Below are 12,462 nucleotides of genomic sequence, written 5' to 3' on the forward strand. Positions count from 1 at the left end.
TGAACATTTAGTAGTTCCACTCGTAGCAATTTTCCTCCTAGAAGACTTAAACATTTTTTCCATTTTAAGTATAAGCCTCATTTCCCTTCTATTTCATGAAGTATTGCATTTTAACCACTGATAGATAAATTAGATGATTTTAAATTAATATTTTACTCATTTATCTAACAAATATTTATTAAATGTCTATTAAATCCCAAGGATTGTTCTGGGTGCTGGAGATTTAACAGTGAAGACGATAGATAAATTCCTTGCCCTTTTAGCTTGGATATTAGTGGGAGAGACTCTCAAAGAAAGAAATCAATAAGCATAAAATCACACTACAAGTAATATCATATTAGTCAGGGTAGGCTAAGTGATGCTGTGGTAAGTCACTAAATCTCATTAGCATAATTACAACAAAAGTTTATTTCTTGCTCGTGACAAGTCAGTGGCTGGTTCAGGTGACTATTTGAAGCAGCTATTCTAAGCCTTCCAATATGCTTCCTCCATCTAAGCACATGCTTCCATCAGGGAAGAGTGGACCAGTGAATCAAACAGCAACAGTTAAAAGATTCTACATGCATCACTTTTGCTTCATATTTTTATTGGCCATAGCAAGTCACATTGTCATGCCTAATTTCAATGAAGAGGAGAAATGTGACTCTTGGTAATCCTAGTGGTAAAGGAGAAACATATGTGACTACCACAGTATTAAGTATATAAAAAACAAGAGAATAAATAAGTATTTTTAAAAAGATAATAAAACAAAATAAACATAAGTTTTCAAGTATATCATTGTTTAAATTTATAATAAAATATGTATTTAAAAAATTGGGTCAACTTAAAGTTATTTAATAACAATTATTAAAATTTAGTATTTAGATAAGAGGAAAGGCATTTAGGTCATTTATGAATGACTGATGTTTAATAGATATGGAGATGTTAAGTCTACTTGAGGACAAGGGTGATGGTTTTTATATTGCTATTCTTGGTTATTTAGGCACATACAAGATGCTCAGTAAAACTTCGTTGAAGTTAATAATGTTCATTGTTTTAAATTATTCTTCTCCATTTGGTTGACTGTCTTAAAATATAGTCCATTATAATTTTGCTCAGAAGCAAGGCCAATTTTCATTGTTTTTATCTACATTAAAATTTTACATTTAATTATAGTTTAAATTTGGACCACAAATGCTTGAATCACTAGTGGTCTCTTTCTCCTAGTTTGTCTCGGGTATGTTCCTAAACCATGGGTATGTCCAGTAGGACAAAAGACTACTACTTTACTGTTGGAGTTTGTGATCTACCATCTTGTCTTCTAAAAACAACAACAACAACAACAACAACAACAACAACATTTACCTTTAATATCTGTTTGGCAACTGCTGTGTTGAAGAGATTTCACAAATTTGAATAAAGAGGGCAACAAATACCGAGTGGCAGTTTTGTTTGTTTTAATTTATTCATGATCATGAATGTAAGAATAGTATACTTGCTTTCAAAGATAGCATATGATGATGATGGTGATGATGATGGTGATGATGATGATGATGATGATGCCTCTCTCTCTATTGTTCTTTCCTTTTGCTTTTGACTAAGTCTTTGTCATTTAAAAAATAAATCAGCCAAAGAGAGGACCCAGTTATTCTTTGACTGGATAGATCAAGAGCAAACCAGAAGAGAATCTCTGTCTCTACCCAACTGAACCTCGTTTCGGTACCGTCACTTCTCTATTTATGGATGGTATGTCTGAGATGTTGTCTCTATCCTAGAAACCAAGAACTTGTCTTAAATCAGTGCCTCTCCAGTCTGTGCCATGAATCCCGTGAATCTGTAAGAGTCCATGCCCTTTGATGAGTTTGCTGCTCTTGGATTTGTACAAAATTTGTTTGTTACTTGGCAAATGGGACACAGCTGGCTTCTGATTTAGAGAGTGTTTTAAATTAGTTACCTCCTACCTTAACTTGATCATTTAAATGGAAAGCACTATGGCTCCAACAGAGTAGACATGATATAAAAACCATTTCCGACACGAGTATCTTGCCTCCTCAGTTGTGATGGCTACTGGTATCTCTGAAGGAAAATAAATAATAAACAAACAAACAAATAAATAATAAATAAATAAATAAATAAATAAATAAATAAATAAAACACAGGTTCTGCGATTCTCACAAGTGGTAAACTGTCTTTGCATTATTTAAGAAAAGCTTTAAGTGTTCGATGAATGTGCTTAGACTAATGACAGTTGATGCCAAGAATATAGCAATAATCCAATACCATTTTGTAAAGTGGCAATTTGTGTAGAAATTGCAGAAAGCATCAACACATGCTGGGAACTTTACATATAAGTGAGCTATAGCGTGGGTGAAGGAGTTATTTATTTGGTCTTTCATTTGTAAATAAGACACTAATCTTTTCCTTCCAAGGAGTAGCTAGGCCAGTTATTAGTAAAAGAATATTGATAGCCTTTGCTCATCATGGCAAAATTGAGGATCCTGACCTTAAAAGTCTTAGTATTTGGAGGAGCCTTAATAAGTCATTTAGGAGAACAGCATTCCATAGTTGAAGATGGCTAGATCTATAATCAAAATATTTGGGTAGAGTCCAGGCTATACTATTACCTGTCAGCAATTTAGCTTTCCTCATCAAGGCTTATATGATCTGGTCTAGGGAACCTCTCTAGTCTTGTTTGATAGTCTTTACTTCTTACTTGCTCCATTTCAGTCCCTATGCCATTTCTCACACATTTCAAAAGAAGTGTTCTTGCTGCCAGGCCTTCTGTTCTTCCTGTTCTTTCTGCCTGGGATGATCTTCCCCCAGAGACAAGCTGACATTTATTGGGCAGATCCAGTATGTTCCAAGGGGTTATAAATGCTTTGCATGTTTGTTGTGGTGAATTTTCATGATAACCGTATGAAGTGTGTAGTGACACTGGATGGATGAGAAAGGAGGCAGAGTGATCTGGCAAAGGCAGGATTGGAACGAAGGCCTTGGCTCTCACAAGAAGTGCTCTCATAGTACACAACACCCAGGGTGTGGTTCCCACTCTTCCTTTAACCTCAGAGCTCTTTCTTGGTGAGCATTTCCTGACTATCTTATTTAAAGTGGAATTCCTGTGACTCTTTCTGTTTACTTAGCTTTATATTTATGAACAGTACTACATATTACCTGATTGATAATGCCTGTTTACTTGCTTACTTCTTTGCTTATCTCCCTCACTAGAATATATATTCTATGAGGGATGGACATTGTTCTGATCCGTGTTACCACTCTATCCCCTGCATCCAGAAGTGTACTGAAATGTACTGAGAGAGGATACGAATTGAGTTAGAATTTTTATCGGGTTTAAGGTATCTTACTCTTCAAACACTTGCAGAGCACCATTTTGTGTCAGATTCCATGACAGTTTGTGGAAATAGGAACGTGAATGAGAATGATGGGGACTCCTACTTTTCTGCTTTTCCTGATGCTTTTCCGGCATCCTAGAAGAAACAAACATGCAATTAACAGACAGTTGCCCAGGATAAGCATCCTTTTAGGGCAAATATAAGGTGCAGCAGGGAAAGGAGGCTTTAGGGAAAGCTATTCCGAGGGGTGATATCCGTGTTGAGAGCTGAAGGATGGGCTGAATGGGGATGCAAGACCATTTGGGGCAGAGCAGATGACAGAAGTCCCTGAGAGGGCACATTCCAGTTTATTATTTTTTTAAAGATTTTATTTATAGAGACAGAGAGAGAGGGGCAGAGAGACACAGGCAGAGGGAGAAGCAGGCTCCATGCAGGGAGCCCGGCGTGAGACTCGATCCCGGAACTCCAGATTCAGGCCCTGGGCTGAAGGCAGGTGCCAAACCGCTGAGCCACCCAGGGATCCTCCGCACATTCCACTTTAAAAGCAGTTCACTGTGACTCAGATATAGACTACGAGGGCCAGAGTTTACTGTCTGAGGCTGGAGAATAAAGTTGGGTTTTCAAGGGTCTTGAAAACTATTCCAAGAAGCCAAGACTTTATTGTCTGAGCATTGAGATGCCACTGAATGATTTTTAAATCAATGTAGTTTTGATTTAGTATCTGATTCCGTTTACCACCTTCAGCCACATAAGTTGGCAGCATTTCCACTTTCTGGATGGGACGAATAAGGCCCAGAAGAACACATTTCAATGTTGGTGGAATTGATTTAATTCTCTTAATGACAGTGATATCAGGGCTTCTAACTCCTACCTTCCCACCCTCTCTCCTTCCTTCTTTCTGGTTGTTATTCTTGTCAAACATAAAGCTATTTATCCACCATCCTTAACTTTTTCCAAGGAATATCCATGCACTCACACAGCTTCTAATAACCAGACCCCTGAGTGAAAGCCAGTGACCTCACGGGCGGCAGGGCTTGTTTGTGGCTGGATACCATATTGTGCACCGGGCTGGAATTCTCTGTTCTTCCTCACTAGGAAGCTGGATTTGTACCAGGAACCTCTTATCTGAAAAGGCAGCTCTAGGCTGGGGAGAACAGAGCTGGTTTGACGAAGTGGAGAGGCGCTCAATGTTGGTCTGGCCACGCTTTGGGCATGCGTGAGCGCTCACAGCAAAACACAGCTGGCATGTCTAATTTTAGCCTTGACTGCCTTGAAAAGGGACCCTTAAAGGAAATATATTTTCGCTGAAACCATTTGTATTATAATGTAACAGCCGACAGACATGTCAGAATATTACTTATTATTGGTGGGGAAAAACTCTGTCAGGTAATTGTGCTTTTTTTTGTGATGACATCGGGAAAGTGATTAAAGCATCCCTGAATCAAAATCATCATAGATAGACAGTGAGAGAACCAGAGCTTTTATTTATGAAGACGCCTGTAAACCTAATGGGATACCTCCTTTGATGCTTACAAAACGGATGTAAGGGTAAGAATGATCATTTCGGCTATGGCAAGTGGGTCCTTGTGATCTGACGATGCAGGGCTTGCTAATAGTAGTCCTGGCATAGACTCTCAAATTTCTTCAATGCTTAGCATCCTCCGTGTCGTCCGAGAAGTAAAAGGTTAGTTTCTGGACCGGGTCTTGGATTCATCTGGCTTTCGTATGTTAACAGGTTCTGAAAGCATCTGGGACACACTTGTTCCATTTTAACCAGCACGGGTCGTCCGTCTGCTTTTATTTTTGTCTTTCTCTTCCTTCCTCCCTTCGTCCTCTCTTCCCTCCCGTGGTCTTCTGTGTTTGCTTTAGCAGTGCACTTGGCAAGAAAAAAAAGGCAGCTCTTGTGTGGGGTAGATGGAGGGAAGGATAAGAAATAATCCACCGCCCGAATTTGAGTTCCCTGGGTTCAGTTCCAGCGGCAGCAGCTTTGCTGCAAAAATTGCTTTGCTGTTCGAGATAGCCAGCAGAGGGAATCAGGACTTTGCTTGCAGCAGGGGTTGAAGCAGGCTTTTTTTTTTTTCTTGGAGGAAATACTGCAGCTTTCTGGACTGCATACCCTGCTCCCTGGAGAGGTTCCACCCACCAGCTGGAAGGAGAGGAAGTGAATGAAAGGACAGGAGGAGCCCGAACACCATGTCACTCTGGAAGGGAGACAGCAGCAACCAGGCTGTGCAAGGTTGTTTTGTTTTGTTTTCTTTTCCCCTTTCTCTTTCTTTTTTTTTTTTCTTTTTCATTTTTTTGTTTTCTTTCTTTCTTTCTTCTTTCTTTTTTTCCCTTTTTCTTTAAGGTGGGGAAAGAGACAAACAGGAGACAGGAAGCTGATCTGCAAGGATTCGGAGTTGTGCTAAAAAGACTTTGATTTTTTTCTTCTCTCCCTCTTTACAAACGCTGGCAATTGACATCACTACAGACAGCCTGGGTAGAGAACAAAGTGCCTCATCCCAAGTGGACCCTGGCAGCTGGGGGAAGGAAGGCAGGATCTGGGAAGGCTGTGTGTGTGTGTGTGTGTGTGTGCGCGTGTGTGTGTGCGTGTGTTGTTCTACCAATACCTTTCCTTTTTTCTTTCTTTCTTTCTTTCTTTCTTTCTTTCTATTTTTTTGGTGTGTTTCTTTTTTAAATTCCTGCCGTGTTGGAACTAGTGAGTGGTGGAAGACGAAGGATCTCTGAAGCCTCATCAGTCATCGGGACCATCAGGAATAGTGGTTTAAGAGGACGCTCGGCCTGGGGCACCATACCGTGTCATCGAGTTCCCTGCCTCGGAGATAAAGATTCCAGCTACATGGGTAAACGCCTGGATCAGCCACAAATGTACCCCCAGTACACTTACTACTATCCTCACTGTCTCTAAACCAAGGTATGGCTCGACCCACAGTCTGGCAAGCAGTGTGTATCCTGCACTTGGGATGGGAAACAGGCATGTGGATTATTATTTACCTCCCCTTTCCCATCACCTCTTCCTGCTTCTTTGAAATTAGTAACATAGCAATGGAGTTAATGAGGCAGAGGAGAATATGAGAAGAAAGCAAGCCCTGGGATTGTGGTTTTTCTCTTCTAGCAGAGATAATAGTTTCGCTCGTGTTCCTTTGTTGTTATTTGGCAACATAAAGATGTTCCTGATATCCGTAGTAAAGTGCTTTGCAGATGGACAGGGTTGTTAGAAAGGAGATTGTGACAGTGATTATCAGGAACAACAACGATTTCAGAGGCTTTTCTGGTGAGCTGTTCTTTGTGGCTCTGAAAGGGTTTTTCTCACTGGATAGGATGCACCAGGGTGGGGGCAACTCAGACTTTCAATCACAGAGTATAGAATGAAAGAAGGTGTGGGAAGGTATAGTACGACTAACTGACGTCCCGTAGAGTTTGTTTGGGTGTGCTTTTGTTTTTGTGTATTTGCCTTACATATTTTATTTTATATGGAGGGTGATCAAGACTCTAGAGACTGAAGTTTGGAGCCTTACAATAGATGTTCTTTACTTTTCGAAGCTCTGTTTTTCTGTGCTGGCTGCCATCAGGAGGCCTGTGGGTCTTGAAACGGGATGAAATATAACTGATGATAATTGGACACGAATTGGTTAAATACTTTAGTCTTGGGATCCCTGGGTGGCGCAGTGGTTTGGCGCCTGCCTTTGGCCCAGGGCGCAATCCTGGAGACCCGGGATCAAATCCCACGTTGGGCTCCCGGTGCATGGAGCCTGCTTCTCCCTCTGCCTATGTCTCTGCCTCTCTCTCTGTGTGTGACTATCATAAATAAATAAAAAAAAATTAAAAAAAATTTTTTTTAATACTTTAGTCTTTATGTGTGTGCACAAATGACCATTACGGGGCCAGTGGAAAGCCCACGTAACTAAGCAGTGGGCAGTGCCAACCATGAACTTGATCCTGCAGTTCAGACCTGAAAGGCTCTCAGGTGTGAAATCACTGCTCCAATTTGTCAGTTAAATTGGACTTGATGAGTTGGGGGGGAGGGTGTCGGTAGAGTTATCGCTTTGAATGTATGGGTTATGTTTCTTTACAGGTGATATTAATTTTGTATCGCATTAGCCAGACTCCACTGTCTTCTTAATAAATAAATATGCGGAGAGTGACCAAGGCGTGCCTGAGTGATCTGTGCTGCCACCGGGACTCGTTGATGGGATTAGTGTTCGGTAATCCATGCTGTAGTTAGCTCTTATTTATTCTGTCTCCTCCAACAATGCCTATTTGTAAACCAGACGAGGCAGCAGACTTTCCGAATTCTATTAAAAATTGTTGCTTTTTTTTCTTTCTTTTTCAATCGCTCCATGACTCGCCCTGCCCCTGCAAGGTCTCCTCACATTGCTTTTTGCCCTTGTGAGCATTTAGTTTGTGGGGCTGCTGCTTTAGTAGACCAGCCCTCCTGCTCCCGTGCAGTGCAGTGTGTTTTAACTCTTGGGGGATTGGGTGGAGAATGCTGTCTGCCTTCCTCAAGGAAATGGCAAAGCAAGGGCTAGTCTAAAAGAGGAAATTTATAGTCATTCCTCATCCCCCCCCCCAAGAAATAAAAACAACAAACCCAAGGGTTCCATGAAAAATATCGGACATTCCATCCCTTTTACTCATTTGGCTAAATTTTTCCAAATGTTTCAAAATTCATGCTTTCTTTTTGGTTCTTTTTTTGACTATGAAGCATATTCAGAAAGGAAACTTTAGATAAAAATGAATGGAATAATTTCTTTCCTGCCTGAGATTTCTTTTAACTTATTGCTAGCAGGAAATAATGTCTTGCACATTATATTAAGGACAGGATGTTGGATGAGCTACACTGATGGGAAGTGTGTGTGTGTGTGTGTGTGTGTTTGTGTGTGTGAAGAGAGAGACTGGGAGAGGGAGAGAGAGAGAGAGAGGGATTGAGGTAAAGAAAGAAAGTGCAGTGGTGAGGGAAAAGAGGAGAGCCTGAAAAACATAGAGGGAATTTAAAAAAAAATCTGTTTTGGGGTCCTGTGTAGTTTAGTGTGTAGACAGGCAGCATCTGGATCTTGTTACTTTCAAGCTAGTCAAAGCCATCAACTTCTGGAACATTTTTAAAGAAGCTAGATCCATTAGGTGACCTAAACTGATATTCGGGCAATCAGATCAGGGTGGTGGGGAATATAGGATCAGCTACTTTGGCTATCATGGTAGTTCATATTGATTATTATGTTGCAAACTTTCGACAGAGCTGTGAAGTTGTCGAATACTGTTTCGGTGGCTCTGAAATGATAGACATTAATAACATTCCTGGAAGCTGAAGATGTGAAAACGTGCCCTGCTTTGAAACTTGGGCACAAAAAAAAAAAAAAAAAAAAGAAACTTGGGCACACAGGGAATGAGAATAAGGATCAATCATACTTTAAAATGTGGGGACTTTCTGGCAGCATGAATACTATGTAAGAAAGTACTATCATGACCCAGTATAGCATGAAAACAACTGGGTTATTTAGTGTTGTCTTTTTGCTCCTTTTATATTTTTATCTTAAAATATTACCTATAATTCTGAGGGGAATACATGCTGCTCATGTTTATTTGGTAAGCAAGCCTTGGTGGAATTCACAAAATCTACAGTCCTAGCCTTGGCTTATAGTTATAATCTATTTTAAAAATCAGAGCTATTTAAGATGATACTGATACATAAAGAATACTTATGGTTGATAAAAATAGAGTTCTGTGGTTGACTATAAAAGTCATATTCTGGTGACATCATAACTTAAGCTGTCCTGTAAAACCAGGTGTTCTTAACTAATCAACAAAAGCCATTTACTGACATTAGTTTGGGGTGAAGAATCTTTATGGGGTTCTTAAAAAACTCAAGGTGTATCATTGCATTTATTCAGACAGTACAAAATACTGAACGTTTTCTTTCTACTTAAATGTGTGTGTTAGATACAGCTGCTCTTTTCTTATGATAAAACAAAATGAGAGTAGGGTGTCTAAATAAATGGAAAGGTTTCCCTTTCCTCAAATGCAATTAAAGTTTTAGAAAAACTTGGGGCACTTCCCTGCTTTCTCTGCTCCTCTTATTTTCCCATCACATTAGAACTAATTCACTACCTTTGTTGCTTAAAAAGAAAAAGAAATTAGAAATAAGTTACTTATGCTTCTCTCCCTTTGAATAATTTTCCAAATGCTTAAATTATTATATTAGATAAATGTACATAGAAGTAAAATGAAAACCCAATGACTAGCTGATAGCTATCTTGTAGCGGTATTGTTCTAGGATGCATGCTTTCCAAGACCTTGCATTAAAAGCTGTCATTTGTCAATTTTCTTTTGGCCATTTTTCCCCCTATTAAAAGAAGCAATTTAAAAAAGAAACATTGTGATTGAGCAGAAAAGAAGCAATCTTGATGACATGCTTTAATACTTACATAAGAGCCATAGCCAGATTTAAAAAAAAAAAATCTTCATCAAAACGAATTTGCTCTTTGAAGGCCACCAGGATAATCAGCAAACTTTAGAGAAAGGGGACCAAAAAATAGCTCATTAGCTTAATGATAATATCCATAATCACATTTGATTGAGTCACAACCTAATATTTCTCAGCAATTTTGTTACAGCCCATTCAAAGCAAGCAACCTGTTGCTATTGCATTGTGAGACCCAGGGTGAATCGCAATCTGAGTTATTTTGTGGAGGGTTTCTTGGAAAGGCAACTTAATCATAACTAGGAAGGCTAAAAAGAGTAAAACATGGTCACAGCCTGGTGAATTGATACTTTGTTGCTGAGAAAGATATTTCCCTCATGTGTGGTATCTGGAAAACTTTATCATCTCCCCAAAACTTTAAAATGCATCCAAACGCACACAGCAAGCTAGTCCTTCCTTCCATTTCCTTACCCTGACCGGGTCACGATGTTTCTACCGATCCAGGGCATGGTTTCTACTCATGCTGCTTTTCCATCAGCCTACTGCTTTCCCACCTTGGACCATCTGCTTCCCCTGAAGATCTTGCAGAAAGATCTGTGGGACCCAACAGAGTTTTTCTGGCTGCTGGTACTCAGATCGTATTCAGAACCTGGTGTGAAGTTGGAGTTGGGGTCAGGTATAGGGAGTAACTCATCAACTGCACACTGACTTCAGGCTGAGTTTCCAACCATCTGCAGCCTGGACAGCTGCTCATCTCTCAAAGTCTAGCTAGAGCCCGATTGATTGTGCCATAGAGAGAGCAAACACTTGAAACACGAAGGACTAAGGAGTAGGGAAAGGAAGAGAGAGGATCCTATGGGGCAAGGGATATTCTCAAAGATGTGAATGTACAGATCCTTCAAAAGCAAAACAGGACAACCCCTTAACATGCTTCTTGCACATGAAAATGTAGAAAATCCTGCAGAGGGAGGGAAAGAGTTTAGGATTTCCTTAGTACTTCCTGCCTCAGATTTGCATTGATAGCCAGAGTTGGTAACTTGCCAGTTTTAAAACAGCCTTGAAAACTCCCAAGTTCTGTTTTCCTTTGAAAGGCTGAAACATACAAAACTGGTTTTCTAAAAATTGTCCAGCAATAGAACCTTGAGGTACAACTCCAAATATGTCTTTCGCTTCAGGGGGTAATATGAGAGCATGAAACTATGATAAATCTTGTTTGTCTCATTTGAGAATGTACACAATTTTAATTGGTTTTGAATAAGAGAAAAATAGTAACAAGGGGCCACTCTCCCTTTCTAGTTGTCCTGTTTTCTTTACCTCCTCCCCATATTAAATTATCTTTGGAATTGTCTTTTCTATAATGCAGCCATTGTTCTCACAGTACTAAGTTTAGTGCCTAGCTAAAAGGAGGAGCTATGTAAAAAGTTCATGTTGTTGTTGTCTTTCTCTCCAGAATCATTCTTAATTCAAAAGAAACCTCATGTCAATTTGTTCTAACAGTATCTTCCTAACAGCTTCCTTTCGCTTTCTCTCAGTTTGGGAAAAGAACAATAGAATTATAAATCAAAATTATTTCTCTGAAGTAATTAAATCTATTAGAGGGTTGGAGGTAGGGCTGATTTGCAGGGAGGGAGACAAAAGAAGAGAAGTAGGATGTAAGTTCATTTCAGGTCTTTCTGGCTCCAGGAATTCTGGAAAGCGTCATTATTGCACTAATATGATTTTACACAATCCTTTTTGACATTATCAGTCTTTTTGGCAGAGAGAGGGCTCAGTCACAATTACGTCCATGCCAAATTCTAAGAAAACCAGTCTTTCTTTAAAAGAAAATCTTTTTAGTGTTGGACTTCTTATTCGGAGTAAATGGTTGATGTTTATCCACAATTGGCTTCGAGTACTACATTAAAATTGTGTTTTGTAGCAGTCTTGTAAGCCACAGCTGTATGTGATTAAATAGTGTAATATCAAAAGCGTGTGAGAATAGGCTTTTTTATGCTATAGCTGTTGCACAGCAAGAGAGCAGATGGAACCAGAGGGAGAGCCAGGGCAACAGTGTATTTATGTGTTGTAATACCTGCGTCGAGGATACACATTGCTGTTTTTTGCAGTAGTGGGAAAATGCTGACCTATCTTGGATGTCATTGAAAAATACACTTTTTGAAAATGGACATGGACCTATCATACCAATTTTTATTTTAAACAGAGAGTTACTGTTTTATTAGAAAACACATATTTACCGAAGGATCCGAAACATTTGCAAGTGGAAGGATCATAATGATTTTCCATGCAGCACACATTCAAATAACAAAAGTGAATTTCTCATTTCTGTTTTGAAATCATAACTTTTTTGCTTTTTTAAAAAAAATTTAAATGTTTTTTGCTGCTTTAAGCTGTGGAACTATTGTAAGAAAATCATCAGGCCATTTATCCCTAAAAAAGAGTGACAGGTAATGAGGAGAACAAAATAGGCGGTGGTATGATTCTTTTTTTTTCTTTTCAGATATTTGGAAATATAGTATTTGGTTTTGTATGCCTATTGTTCCTTTGTGGCCACTGTTAAGAAGTACATACTTGTACAAAGGGACACACTTTTGGGTCTATCTCTTTAGCAGGATATCATAATAAGGAGATTTATTTTTCATGGGATGGTTAAACTATAAAGTTCTTGAAAGAAAATATTCATGAAACCTGTCATCTTGAGTTTTCTTGAGCTTGTGA

General features: G+C 39.3%; 1 long non-coding RNA gene across 4 annotated transcripts in view; it reads left to right on the forward strand.

The window, feature by feature from the left end:
• Nucleotides 1–4,673: 4,673 nt before the first annotated feature.
• The window catches only part of LOC140629460 (uncharacterized), a 65,544-nt gene continuing 57,755 nt past the window's right edge, over nucleotides 4,674–12,462 (forward strand). For 2 of the 4 annotated variants that reach the window (XR_012027297.1, XR_012027296.1), the window contains exons 1-3: nucleotides 4,674–5,013; nucleotides 5,417–5,565; nucleotides 6,029–6,243. This is a non-coding gene — a long non-coding RNA (uncharacterized lncRNA). The remainder of the gene's footprint in view (nucleotides 5,014–5,416; nucleotides 5,566–6,028; nucleotides 6,244–12,462) is intronic. The other 2 variants (XR_012027294.1, XR_012027295.1) reach the window with 2 other exon arrangements.

Source organism: Canis lupus (assembly GCF_048164855.1).
Source record: "Canis lupus baileyi chromosome 5 unlocalized genomic scaffold, mCanLup2.hap1 SUPER_5_unloc_7, whole genome shotgun sequence".
Lineage (NCBI taxonomy): Eukaryota > Metazoa > Chordata > Mammalia > Carnivora > Canidae > Canis > Canis lupus.